Below are 12,758 nucleotides of genomic sequence, written 5' to 3'. Positions count from 1 at the left end.
ATAAACTCCTTGAGCTGCTGAAATCTTCTAACTGATGGCTCTGCCTGACATTTGAAATTTGCCACTGTTACCCCCAGTGTCACTTCTTCATGTGACGCCTGTTCTTTCGAGTTGTAAAAGAATGGCAGCTGCAAAACAGTAGTAACCATTACCCTATAAAACATTGGAATTGAAAGCCTGTGCTGAGCACGAGAAGTAATAATGTGGGGATTGTGAATTGAGCTTGAGACAGAGGTAGTTCGCTGCAGCAGAAAGAAACCTTGGTCAGGATAGGGAGTGAGAGAGCTTCTGGTTTGTCCCCATCCCTTACAGATGCCTTGCTCTTCTGAGCGACTTGAAAAATATACCGGAGAAGACTTTTGGTTGTGCAGGGACATGAAAAAGTGCAGTTTAGATTCTTAGTGAGGTGGTTCTGTGTGAAATACTTCACTCCTAGTGGCTGCCAGCTGTAGCACTGTTATCTGGGGAATTTCTGTAGTTTGTTCGTTACATCTGGAAAAAAAAATAATTCCAACCTTGCCCAGATAGTTTCCTAAAGTAGCAGCTCCAGCACTGATATCTCTGCACAGGAATGTTCTGAAAACAAGGTGAAAACTTCAGCTGTACTGCATCTGTGAGTTTTGTTCTTCATTTGTTGTGTTTTCCTCCACGCTATTATGTAATTTTGTTACTGAAAATTTAATGCAGAGTGGAAGCAACAGAAGCACAGCTTTTGCTGGCATGGTTGATGAAAAAAGTTCATTGACAACGGAACGTCAGCTAAACTGACTGATTTTAGAGCTTGATGGGGGGGTGGGAAATGGGGAAATCTTCTGAAAGATTAAAGCTGTGATATGAGTTGAGGTTTCCTCTCTTATAGAGAATCTCTGAAAGTAAGAGCAGAAAAGTAGTGAGCTGCTAGCTGATCGGTTCTGGGTTGTATTTCATTATCCATTTTGCTTCATTTTTGAGAATTCATGATTCCAGATTTCAGAACCATGTAAAACTTAGGGCTGTTCATTCTCAGAATCATAGAATCACAGAACAGCCTGGGTTGAAAAGGACCACAATGCTCATCAGTTCCAACCCCCTGCTATGTGCAGGGTCGCCAACCACCAGACCAGGCTGCCCAGAGCCACATCCAGCCTGGCCTTGAATGCCTCCAGAGATGGGGCATCCACAGCCTCCTTGGGCAACCTGTTCCTTGCTCCCTAGTGCTTAAAAACAAGTTGGCCTGTGATGGAATGTCATTTCTGGTTCAACCTGCTCCCACAGCCTGCCTGGGTGAGCCAGGCGTTCTCTTGTGAAAGTCAAAATGTGATATGAAGTATATATTTACACCATTACTTTCGATAGCAATCTTGGTGTAGACAATGCATGCACTGTGGTTTGAAATGCTGGTTAAAATTGTTTTTCAATTTGTGGTAGGGTAATAAAAATTAAAGTTTATAGTGGGAAAAGGTAAGACCTCAGCGTGTTATGGCATGGGGAACCTTGCACTTGTGTGAGGGATGTGATCAGTAAAGCAGCTATGAGTTCCAGCTCTTCATTGTTTTGCATTGCATTTTTTTTAAGCGTATACTTCAGGTTTCTTTCTTTGTCTGAAGGGAATTTGGTTTAATGAAAACGTAAATCCAATTCCCACCAACCCAAGGCAGAATTTAAAAGTAACCACCGAACCCAAACGGTCGTATTTTCAAATACTTGAAGCCCAAGTCTGGATGTCTGGGTTAAACCTCCCAAGCTGGGTCCTGGGATTTTTTGTATGCTCCTTGCAGTTTGCAGTAGAGCGATCACAGCTGTGAGTGCTCTGGATGTGGAGGTATGCTGTAGCCCAACTATTTTACAGCTTAGAAACAAGCTACTGGTAGCGGCTGGTTTTTTTCTCTGATAGTGCTACTCTGCACCAAAGTATAAAAGGAAATACAGTTCTGTGTAGTGAGAATGGCCAGAGCAGATCCGTATGTACCCAGCAAGATACAAACCTGTTTCTTACTAAGAAATCAAATCAAAATCTCATGTTTGTAAAGATGTCCTGTTGATCAGGAAGGGTAAGTGCTACTTCCATAGTATGGGATGGTCTACTAAGGAGCTGTATCGAGTAAGTTACAAAGAAATGTGGTCAGGAATTGGGGCCGTTCTGCTCCAGGCCTTTATTTCTGTACTATTTTGATCACAATTTCTCTCTTCTGTGGGAAGAAAGATTTACTGTACGATATCAAACTGTACTGTTAAATAACCCTAGTAAAACTTGCTGCACTCGAGCGTTTCAGAAAGTCACATGGGAGTGTTCACACATGTGAATAGAGAAAGTATAGGTAATGCTTTCGTATTCCTCAATATAAATGAAATAATCTCTTCCTCTTTGTGCGTTTGCATGCTGTGACAGGTGACCTGGCAAACACTTACGTGTTCATCTGCAACTTTATTTTTTCCATTTAAACATGGTGGTTTTTTCCACAGTGCTCCTAAATCGAAACACTTCTCATTCTCTGTGTACATTTAATTAGTGAACTCGTTTTGATACGAAGAGCAGTGTTCATTGTAACTTCATTGCTGTTTTTTCATTAATCTCTGCTATAATTAAATGTGCTGTTTACAAAGGAGAATATTGATATTACCTGTTGGGTGTTTGTAATCTGTGGAGTTATGAATTTGATGTAACCTACAGCTTCATTTAAATTTAAAATTAAAAACCAATCAAAAAGTGTGTTCTCCTGCCTCTGTTCTCTTGGTTCTGGAGTCCTTGCCCTGTCCAAGCAACTGTACAGGAAGAGCCTTTCTCTGAGAAAAATGAAGGCCTTTTGGGTGACTTCTAATAATCTGTCAGTTCTATTCTGCTCTGCATCTCACAGACGTTGGTTTTGGAATGGCTGAGGTGGTGGGGAAGAAAGTGGTGCTGGCAGTCACTCACATCTGCAACAGCCGCAGCGCTGCGCTCAGTGACTGCTCTGTGCCTTGAGAATTCTTGTCTTAGTTAATACAGCAGCCAAATCCACACTTAGGAAAGTGCATCCCTAAATGTTTGAGATCATGGCTGCTGAGTGCCAATTTTAATTCAGGGTAGTTGGTCATAGAATGTGGATTTTGAGCTGCCTGTAGTCACTCCCCTGCAGCATTACCTGGAAGCAGCTGCCTGAGGTGAGCAGCAGGGCAGAGTGGTTTTGCAGCTAACAATAGTGATGTGCTGAAACTGAGGGGTTCTTTTACTATGGCTGCTTTATGTGCTTCCACGTGACCGCATAGGTGCTTGAATTAATCCCTGTTTCTTTGGTTTAAATAGTTGAGGTTTCTTTCAAATCATTTCCCCTATTCAAAAAGAAACATGATATGAAAGCAAATACGAAGGTGTTGCTTTTTAAAGCGATGCCAGAAAATGGATTGTAAGTAGTCCTGTAATATGTTATGTTTGGTGTAGTTTTGACGTTCGTTATGAAGCTTTGGCATCTCAGTGATTTGGATTCTGCTGTGTGTGTGTGTGAGTGTTCATCAACAACTTTGAATCTGGCAGTAGCTGTGATGTGAAATGCTGCAGCTCCAGCTGATGCATGGGCTGTACTGAGAGCCCCCATGTGTGTGCCGCCCTGACTTTGCCCTGCCATCTGCCTGCTGGATGTTGGCAGCCATGTAGCTGCTGCTGCAGCCTGGCAGGGAGCCTGCCCCTGCTTCTGCTCAGTTCTGTTCTCTGCCCACAGAGGTTTTCCTGGAACTCCTTAGTAAGTAAGTTGTGATACTGCTCTGCAGTTTGACCAGTATTAGCAACAAAGGTCTCCTGATACAGTAATTCTGTGTGAGTGGCCAGTCTGGTCACACAAATGTTCATACTGTTGTAACAGAGGGGTGAGGCAGGACTTAAGTTGGTGTCAGCAGCTTTAGGCTGGGGTCACTCTGTGACAGAACTTGGTCTCAGCAGTCCTTTAGCATCTTCCCACTGTGCTGAAGCTCCCTGAGTTGTGTTTAAATGGTGTGATCTGGTCACACGTTCCAGCATTGTTCCCCTTCCCCCAGCCAAAACCTGCTGACTTTGCAAATGCCTTTCTTTCTATTGGGGCATCTTTGTAAGCAAACCTGCACTTGTTTGCAGAGGCTATTAGACTTCTATAACACAAGGAAAATCATAGATGGACTAAATGTACAATTAGGAGGACTGCAGGCTGTTTAGGTGTTAATATAGAAAACTTGTTTTTGAATGTTTGCGTAGTTCCTAAATTATAGAGCTGGGAGTTAAAGCCATACTTGAGTCAGCCATCACACCCTGTTTTGCAATTTCTTTCTACTGATGGATGCAAATGTTTTTCTCTCAGCAGATCTAGGGCTAATAAATAAGCTTGATCTTTTTCTAGTAGTACCTTCTGTGGAGCCCTGAGCACTGTCGCTGCCAAGTGTTCTGTACAGTAAGTTGAAAACATTGGCCTAAGCAGTTGGCTGGAGTGCTGCTTTTGCTGATGCTCTCAAGGCAGGTGATAGGAGGAAGGAGAGAAGGGCCAAGGGATTTCAGGCCTGGGGAGGTGGTGGTTTTCAGAAGTGCATCTCTGTGGTGACAGGCCCTGCTGCTGGGCTGCCCCTGTCTGCTCCTACTAGGGAGCCTGGCTGTTGTGTAACAGGAGAGATCTTACTCTGCAACCCTTGCACTTCAGAAGTCTCTGCTGAGAACTGCTGCATGTGGATTTGCATTTTCTTTGCTGAAAAATGTGTTGGTAGAGAACAGAAATGTATACGCTTTTCTTGAACACTCCTGAATAGTAAAATGCAAAGGCTACTTATTAGAGAAGTTGAAATGTGGTTGTGGAGCTGAATATGTCTAATTGTGTACAGACTGCAGTCGTATGTCTTTGCATTCATAATGAAAGGCCACAGAAGTTATTCCTGGAAGAGATGGCCATATACTCTTAGTTAAAAAAGCAAGTGCATTTCTAATTCATGTGTGGTAACACTGCTCTGATTTCTGAACTTAGTGCTGAGTAAAAATGAAGCAGTGCTGTTCTGTTAGTGATTATCATGTAACCTTGTGAACCAGGCCTGGCTGGTCTGGTGCTGAGTTAGCAACATGAGGTGTCTCAAGAAAGGTAGAAATCAATCGTTGTGCAGAGTTGACTTTTCCAGTGCAGCTAGGATCTTAAATTCATCTCTGGAGATAATGTTCTCATTTTCTTCCTTTGAGAAACAGTGAGTGTGGAAAATCAGTGACCTAAGAGACGGAGATGCTTTAGTCTGCATGAAAGGGTCATATAATCCCAAAAATGCAGATATATAGAGAGAATCTATTTTAAGAGTAGAATGTCTTAAAAATGAATTAGTTTTGGAGGGAATGAGTTGTGCGAGCGTGTGGCATCTCTTTCATCAGTACAGAAAGTGCTCTGGTATTTAATGTTCATTTATACAGGAGGATCTCTACTCTGGCTGTTTTGAAACAGACATTTCAAACAAAACTTGCAGAACTGCTCAAGGAATATGATGCAGGTTTTAAAACACAGAACATATAAATTGTAAGATAATTGTGATTTTTTTTTCTACTGCAGAGTTATTCCTCAGAAGGCAACTTCTCGCACAAATAGCAGCAAGCAGGGCTTACCTGTTGGTTTTCTACAGCAAACTGAGGCAAAAGCTGAATTTTGATGTATGCTTAACTTATTCTATATCTGCTTTAGTGAAGATTCATAGAAGGCCTGGGTTGAAAAGGACCACAGTGCTCATCCAGTTCCAACCCCCTGCTATGTGCAGGGTCACCAACCACCAGCCCAGGCTGCCCAGAGCCACATCCAGACATTTCACACATCCTCTGGCTCACAAAGCTGCACTGCACAGAGCCTCTGCTCCTGCCTGTGACTTGACTAGGCTGCAGTTGGGTGTTTTAACGTTCAAACCCATTCCCCAGCCACAGTTAAATAAGTGTTTTTAAGCCTTCTTACTGTTCTTCACATGGTCTCAAATGATAGCTCTGCTTTGCTTCCTCCTGCTGCTCCTTTTGGACTTCAGTTTCTTAGTGGTGGAAATGTAGTAGCTATTCTTTTGTCTCTATTTAGCTGAGAAACTGGTGTGGCAAGCAGTGCTACTTTGTCAGAAGGAGAAGAGATGGTTCCTTAGGTTTTGTGGGTAGATTTTTGCAACACTTTTTCTTTGCTTTCAACATTTGTTTTCATATAAAAGCTGTAGAAGTTACAGATAAGTGTGCCTTGACTTAGTAGGGAGAGGCTGTGAGAGGCCAATCCTCCTTGCAAGTTACACTTTACTCATTTCCAAGTCTTACTGAAACCGCTTTGATGTTTTCAACATTGTGAAGGACTCTGATACTCTACTTTAAGCCATTAAATATGCACGTTTCTGTTTCCTATTGCAAACAGTATCAAGCTGGTATTAGGCTGTATGTATCAGAATCTGAGCAGATAGTTTTTGAATCAGAGCCCAGTTGCTGTGTGTCCCTAGTTCAGTTTCACCCTGTAAACTGGAGACCTTCTGGTCCTTCTTCCTTCCACTGATCATAAAGTTCTCCAGCCTTGTGATAGGATTTCCGTGGCATTATTTCCCATTCTCTGCTGTTTGTTTGTTTGTTTTTAATCAAGGACTTGAGCCTATTATTAAGTTGTCTCTTGTCAGGAGCAGAGCATGCACAGATGGAAGCAAAATGGCGGATTCTTGCTTATGATGCCTACATTGTAATTTCCCTCACGAATCCAGCAAGCTTCCAGTCCAGTCTTCTGTGAGATGAGAAGGAAAGATAATAACCTGGTGGTTTGGGAGATGCCATACCTGAACTAGTAGGTTCAGGTACCCTTAGGTCAAGAGGCACCTTGATACATGGGAGGAAAGGGTCAGCAGAGCCTTAGGAGGTTGAGCAAGGAGACAGGGTGTGCTGCCTGCCATAGCCACAGCCTTAACGAGGGGGACCTGAAAGTGACAGTGAGTGCCAATTGAATGTGTACCAACAGCGTGCTCCTGTTACAACACATGTTGCTTATAATATTCCTGTTACAAATAATATGTAAAGAACTGCATGTTGTGTAGAATTGCAGGGAATGATCCAAGCAGATGCAGCTGGATTTTTTTCTTTGCTTCTTGTTAGGCTTAGTGTTGATACAGCAAGACCTGGTATGGTGCCTTGATATTTAAGGCTAGCAAGCACAAGAGGGCTTTTTCACTTGTAAATCCTTTCATTTTCTGTTCTTACTGTTTATTATCCTGTGTTCTGTGATTTAAAAGTCAGATTTTGTTTCCTGACAGGATGATAGCTTCAAATTGTGGCCTTAGGTATTCAGCATGAGAAAAAATGGGGCAGTATTTCAGTTGGTTGTGGTGCTGTTGTATTGGTGACTCACAGGAGGAAAGTCTGGGTTGTAAGATAAATGCAGCTCTTGTCAGATGCCAAGCAGGAGTCAGGACAAAGGAATTAATTAGTAGCTCAGAGAGGAAAAATATTGTCTTACTGTTAAATAGTGGTTAAAATACTGGAAGTATACAAAACTATCAAAGTAGCAGCATGGGAATATAGCAGCACACCAAATCTCATGCATCTCATAGCCAGGCTGTAGTGCACCATGGAAAACGTTGAAGGTGCCCAGAACCTGCAGTGTGAGGTCCCTTCTGTGGGGTGCAGGAAGGGAGGTGCTGTGGGACTCCTTACCTGTCAAAACAGTTTTCTCTATTGTGGCCAAGGTGGTGAAGCAGGATGTATCCCTGAGTCCTGTGAACTGAAGTATTTTGGTTTTTAAAGATGTATGTATTCAAACACTGCTGTATGTGTGTCTGTTTTTGGAATGAATCGGATTTGTTTTGAGCATAAAATGAGCTGAAATGAAGGGGGGGGGGGGGACGGACGACACTTAGCAGTGTAGTAACAAAACAAAACCAAAATGTTTCAAGCCTCTCCAAATAGGAAGAGGTGGTTGTGCCCTTTGGACAGAGTACTTCATTTTGGTATGACCAATGATTACTTCATCAAATTCTCTATTTTTTTGTGAAGAGTAGGAGATGTGTTTTTATTTTGTGTGTCCTGTTGGGGTTCAGAAAGCTGCCATATGCCTCCCTCTCACTTAACTTGTGCAGAATTTAAACCCCATGTTAGGGAAGTTCTTTTCACAAACGAAATAAAATAGTGAACGAATGCTGGTGTGTATTAGGAATACACTTAAAGGTGGTAGAGCCCTGGAGAACTCTTGGGAAAACATTGCTTAAAAAGGGTATTGTATAACGAGGTGAGTATTTTTGTCTTTAGTTTTGTGATTTGTATTTTAAAGGCCTGTGGTAATTAAAGAGTCTGTTCTCCAGCAAAAGAAGGGTCATACTGCTCTTAGACACCAGCTGGGCACAGACCTGTGAACTCATATATCACAGTCATGAGATGATTTGTGTTGGAAAGGTCCTTAAAGCCCTTCAGTTTCCAGCCCCTGCCATGGGCAGGAACGCCTTCTACCAGGCCAGGCTGCTCAGGTCCCCATCCAGCCTGGCAGGAACAGGACAGGGCAGTAGTTTATCACTGCACTCCCTGACAAAGAATCTCTTCTCACCATTCCTGAAACCTCAGTACCTAAAGTACTGAAAGGCTGCTACAAGGTCTCCCCAAAGCCTTCTTTTTCTAAGCCCAGCTCTCAGCCTGTCTCCATAGAAGGAGTGCTGCAGTCCTGGCTGCCTGTGGACTTTCCAGCAGTTGGGGGCATGAGTTGAGTGCAGCCCTGTAGGTGGGGCCTCATGACAGCAGAATAGAGGGGGGCAATCACCTCCCATGCCTGCTGGCCTCAATGCTTTTGATGCGGCCCAGGACTCTGTTTGGCATTTTGGGCTACAGATGCATATTGCTAGCTTACATTCATGTATTTGTCCACCAACACCTCCATGTCTTTCTCCTCAGGGCTGCTCTCCATCCAGCCTGTATTTGTGTTTGGGATTGTCCTGATCCCAGGGCAGCACCTTTCACCTGGCCTTGTCGGGCTTGTGGGGGCCCCTGGGGGCTGTGCAGGTTGCTCTGGCTGGCAGCCCTTCCCTCCAGTGTGCTGATGGCACCGCTCAGCTTGCTTCCTGAGCTCCAGCTTTTTCTCTTGCTGGAGCAGTTTTGTCTGTCTGAAGTCTGTGATCTATAAAAACCCTGTTAGCAAGTGATAAAAAGTGCTGACAGAATTGAGATTCCCCAGTTCCTCAAACGCAAGTAAATAGGAAATTGATCGATCCCTTGAACTACTCTGTGTTTCAAATTAGTACAGTCCTTGCAAGATCTGTAAATTAGCATTCTTTTTTTCTTTTTTGTATTTTTCCTCTGTTTTCACAGTGGAATTTCCTTCTGCACTATGAAAGGAGAATGTTTGGCTGTGTCTTTCCTTCTTCTGTGAAGTTTGATGGCACTGTATTATACTTGGTCTGATTTTTTTTTTGTCTGAAGTGTTCATTTAGATGTGCTTACAGAGTTCTTAATCCAGAAGTGAAATGCAGAGGATGTTTTATCAGAGATGGCTATTTGGCATGGGGTTTTTGCAGTCAGAAAAACATTACTGAAAAGAAATAAAGCAGTATCTATGCCATGTACATGTAACAGTTGTGCTTGTCTCATGGAAGGAAATAGGTGTTGCTGATGCATTGAGCAATAGCCTCGTTATGCTGACTTTGCACTGTTGTTCTTGTCTTGTACTTTCTGCCTGGGACAGCTGACGCAGCTCTTCTGTTAGTGATGTTTCCACTGAATCTCCTGATCCATATTTCAGACTCCAGTGTGCTGTTGCAATGCAATGTTGATCTTCACTGCTTGTTATACAGGGAGAAAGTTTGCTTTAAAACTTTCTAATGCAGACCTAAAGAAACAGAACTCAGATTCATTCAGGAAATGTTCAGTACTTGTTTTCCTTTGTCTCTGAGCCATTTCAGCAAATAGTCTTTCAAGCTGCAGCATGTTGTAGTGGGCAGGAGGGCAGCAGAAGCTTTGGCTACCTTCTTCCCAAGACTGCAGTCGGCTTTCTTAGCAGCTGACTCCTCTTCAACCTGGTGTCTGCCAGGACTCCAGGCCCGTTTCTGCAGTGCTGCTTCCCAGCTGGGTGCCCCAGCATGTCCTGGTGCTGGGCATGTTTCTCAGTGCAGGGCTCTGTGCTTCTGCCTGTTGGGCTCAGCTCCCTCTGCACAGTCAGCCACGCTCTGCCTCGCAGTCCAGGTTGTTAAGGAAGATGTTAAACAACCTGCATTTGGTGTTGGAAAATCCTGCTCTTGGTTCTGATGCTGTGTGCTCCTTCTAGTCAAAAAGAGCACCTCCCCTACAAAAACAGGCTGAGAGAGCTGGGGCTGTTCAGCTTGGTGAGCAGAAGGCTCCTGGAGGACCTTACAGTGGCCTTCCAGTACCTGCAGGGGGCCTACAGGAAAGCTGGGGAGGGACTTTTTGTAAGGGCAGGTAGTGACAGGATAAGGAGAAATGGCTTTAAACTGGAAGAGGGTCGATTTAGACTAGATATTAGAAAGGAATTCTTTCCTATGAGGGTGGTGAGACATGGAACAGGTTGCCCAGTGAGGCTGTGGATGTCCCCTCCCTGGGAGCACTGCAGGCCAGGCTGGATGGGGCTGTGAGCAACCTGGGCTGGAGGGAGGTGTCCCTGCCTATAGCAGGGGGTTGGAACCAGGTGGTCTTAGAGGTCCCCTCCTACCCAAACCATTCTATGATTCCATGTTAGGGGAAAAAAAAAATTGAGTCTTCCATCTAAACACCTGTTGATGGACTCTGAAACACACCCAGGTGTGATTAGTTTGCTTAAAATGGGAAATAGAATGTTACTACTCCAGATTGCACTTCTAATAACCTTTTTTTCTACTTGGTCATTCTCTCAGTACAGCAGGAAGTTGAGATTTCCAAAGTCCAACCATTTTTGAGCTGATACAATAGAGGTAAAGGAGAGCCTGCTGAGACTTTTGTTTGTCCTAGCATAAGACAAAGTAAGAGTCTCACAACTTAATATTGAACTGGGATATTTGTCTGACTGGAGTAGCAGTTCTTGGCGATGAATGTTAGTTTCATCTGATAACTGAATATGTACCAGAAAGACTCCTTGTTTCTAAAACTTTGGAAACTTCACTGGTAGCGCGTATATATACACATACACACATACAGATAGGAGGAAGGCAAAGGTTACTGGGGTATAAAGGTATTACATGGATAAAAGCGTGATATTCAGGATGCTGTAGGAACATGAGTATGAGCAGCTGGATTAAACCTTTCTGTATGTACACAGGCTGGAGAAAAGAGCTAAAAGCATAACAGGAACATAAAGCCTTTGTTTTCTTCATCCTGTATTGTCTCCCTTATTTTGTACCGTATTGTCCCAGTGTGAACTCAGTGAGAAGGTCTGTGGTTGTGAGGAGGTGTTGTTAACATACACGTCTTTGGTACTGTTTTTAAACTTTCCACTGATCTTTGGGTGTTTACACTGATGTAAGCTGGTGGGTTTCTGCGTGGGGTAGTGTTGGGGATGTCCCATCTAAACCAGCTCATGTAGCTAACAGTTTGTCTGCATTTGAAGTTGCAGTTATTTCTTGGAGAGTAGATCTGTTTTGCTGAAGGATCAACTTGTTGCTTTGGAGTTTTTCCCCAAAAAGGCACTTTTATGTCATGTTTCCTTGTAAATGGCTTATCACAGTGTTCTTGGAAGCCCCGGCATGTGTGTTTATCAGCGTTCTTCCTTGTTGAAATTCATTTCTGTATTACCTACAGGGGAATATGGATACTATATTGACTTGAAAATGTACTTTTTTTTTCCTCCCAATTAAAGTTACCGTTTAGACATGATAGATTACAGCTGCATGTTTTTTTTTTTTCTGGCTTTCTTTTCCTGAGAGTTGTAAGGGACTCTGGGATAATGTCAGGGTACTCATCATGCTCCCTGTGTGAGGAAGTTCTGCCACCATTTTCTTGGTCCAGGTGAGCTTAATGTTTTACTCATGGTGTGCTTAGAGGTGTTACTTGGTCTGCCTCCAAACAATGTCTGTATCCTCTTATGCTGCCTGATACTGAGCAGCTGCATGTTTAAGCACTGGAATGGGTGGTGGCTGAGTCACCATCCCTGGATGTGTTTAATAACTGTTTGGATGTGGTGCTCAGGGACATGATTTAGCGAAGGTTTGTTAGTTAGAGTAGTATGGCTAGGTTGTAGTCAGACTTGATCTTTAAGGTCTTTTCCAACCTGAGCAATCCTGTGATTCTTGAACATCTCCAGGGAGAGTGACTCCACCACCTCCCTGGGTCCAACCTGAGCCTCCCTGGCACAACTTGAGGCTGTTCCCTGAGTAAGGAAATACCTTCAGGGATTTAAAAGCAGATTTTTAGCTGCTTGTTGTAAATTCTACCCATTTTTTTTTATCCTTTCTTAAGCACAGTCTTAGTGCAAGCACTTTAGCCTTTCTGCAGAGGAAGACTTCTCAGTTTGTTTTGGTTAAAATTGTTGCCCAACTCCAATTCAGGCAGAGGAGAAGCAGCTGAAAATGGAGTTTGAAGTTTCACTGGTTCACAGTGTCAGTGCAAAGTCTGAAGTTCGTGCTTACATTAAAGACTGTGTGTTGTAGTTCTAAGCTGTGAGGGGGTTGCTGTGATGTCATTTGATGAAGTTGCAGAATGAAAAATTACTTTTCAGACTAATTTCCCTTTGTCACCATCCCTTTGGAACTCGTATTCTTTTTTTGTTTTGTTGTTCTCAGGAAACGTTAGAAATTGTGTAATTCACTTATATTACAGTAATGAAATTGAAAGTGTATCCTAAGGCGAACTGTGATCTGTGGTGTATTTATTGTGTATTATGTAAAGGAAATCTTTGTTTTCAGATCCT

General features: G+C 43.2%; 1 protein-coding gene across 7 annotated transcripts in view; it reads left to right on the top strand.

The window, feature by feature from the left end:
• WDR33 (WD repeat domain 33) overlaps positions 1-12,758 on the top strand; it is a 61,581-nt gene that overhangs the window by 2,160 nt on the left and 46,663 nt on the right. Inside the window, exon 1 of one of the 7 annotated variants that reach the window (XM_015277189.4) lies at positions 4,433-11,857. The exons of the other annotated variants lie outside the window; for them this stretch is intronic. The gene's annotated coding sequence lies outside the window, so the exon portion shown is untranslated. Of the gene's footprint in view, positions 1-4,432; positions 11,858-12,758 lie in introns of those variants that run through there. 7 annotated transcript variants of the gene reach the window in all.

This window comes from Gallus gallus, chromosome 9 (assembly GCF_016699485.2).
Source record: "Gallus gallus isolate bGalGal1 chromosome 9, bGalGal1.mat.broiler.GRCg7b, whole genome shotgun sequence".
Classification (NCBI taxonomy): Eukaryota; Metazoa; Chordata; class Aves; order Galliformes; family Phasianidae; genus Gallus; species Gallus gallus.
The sequence above is the reverse complement of the archived record's forward strand: the minus strand, read 5'-3'. Positions and strand labels throughout refer to the sequence as shown.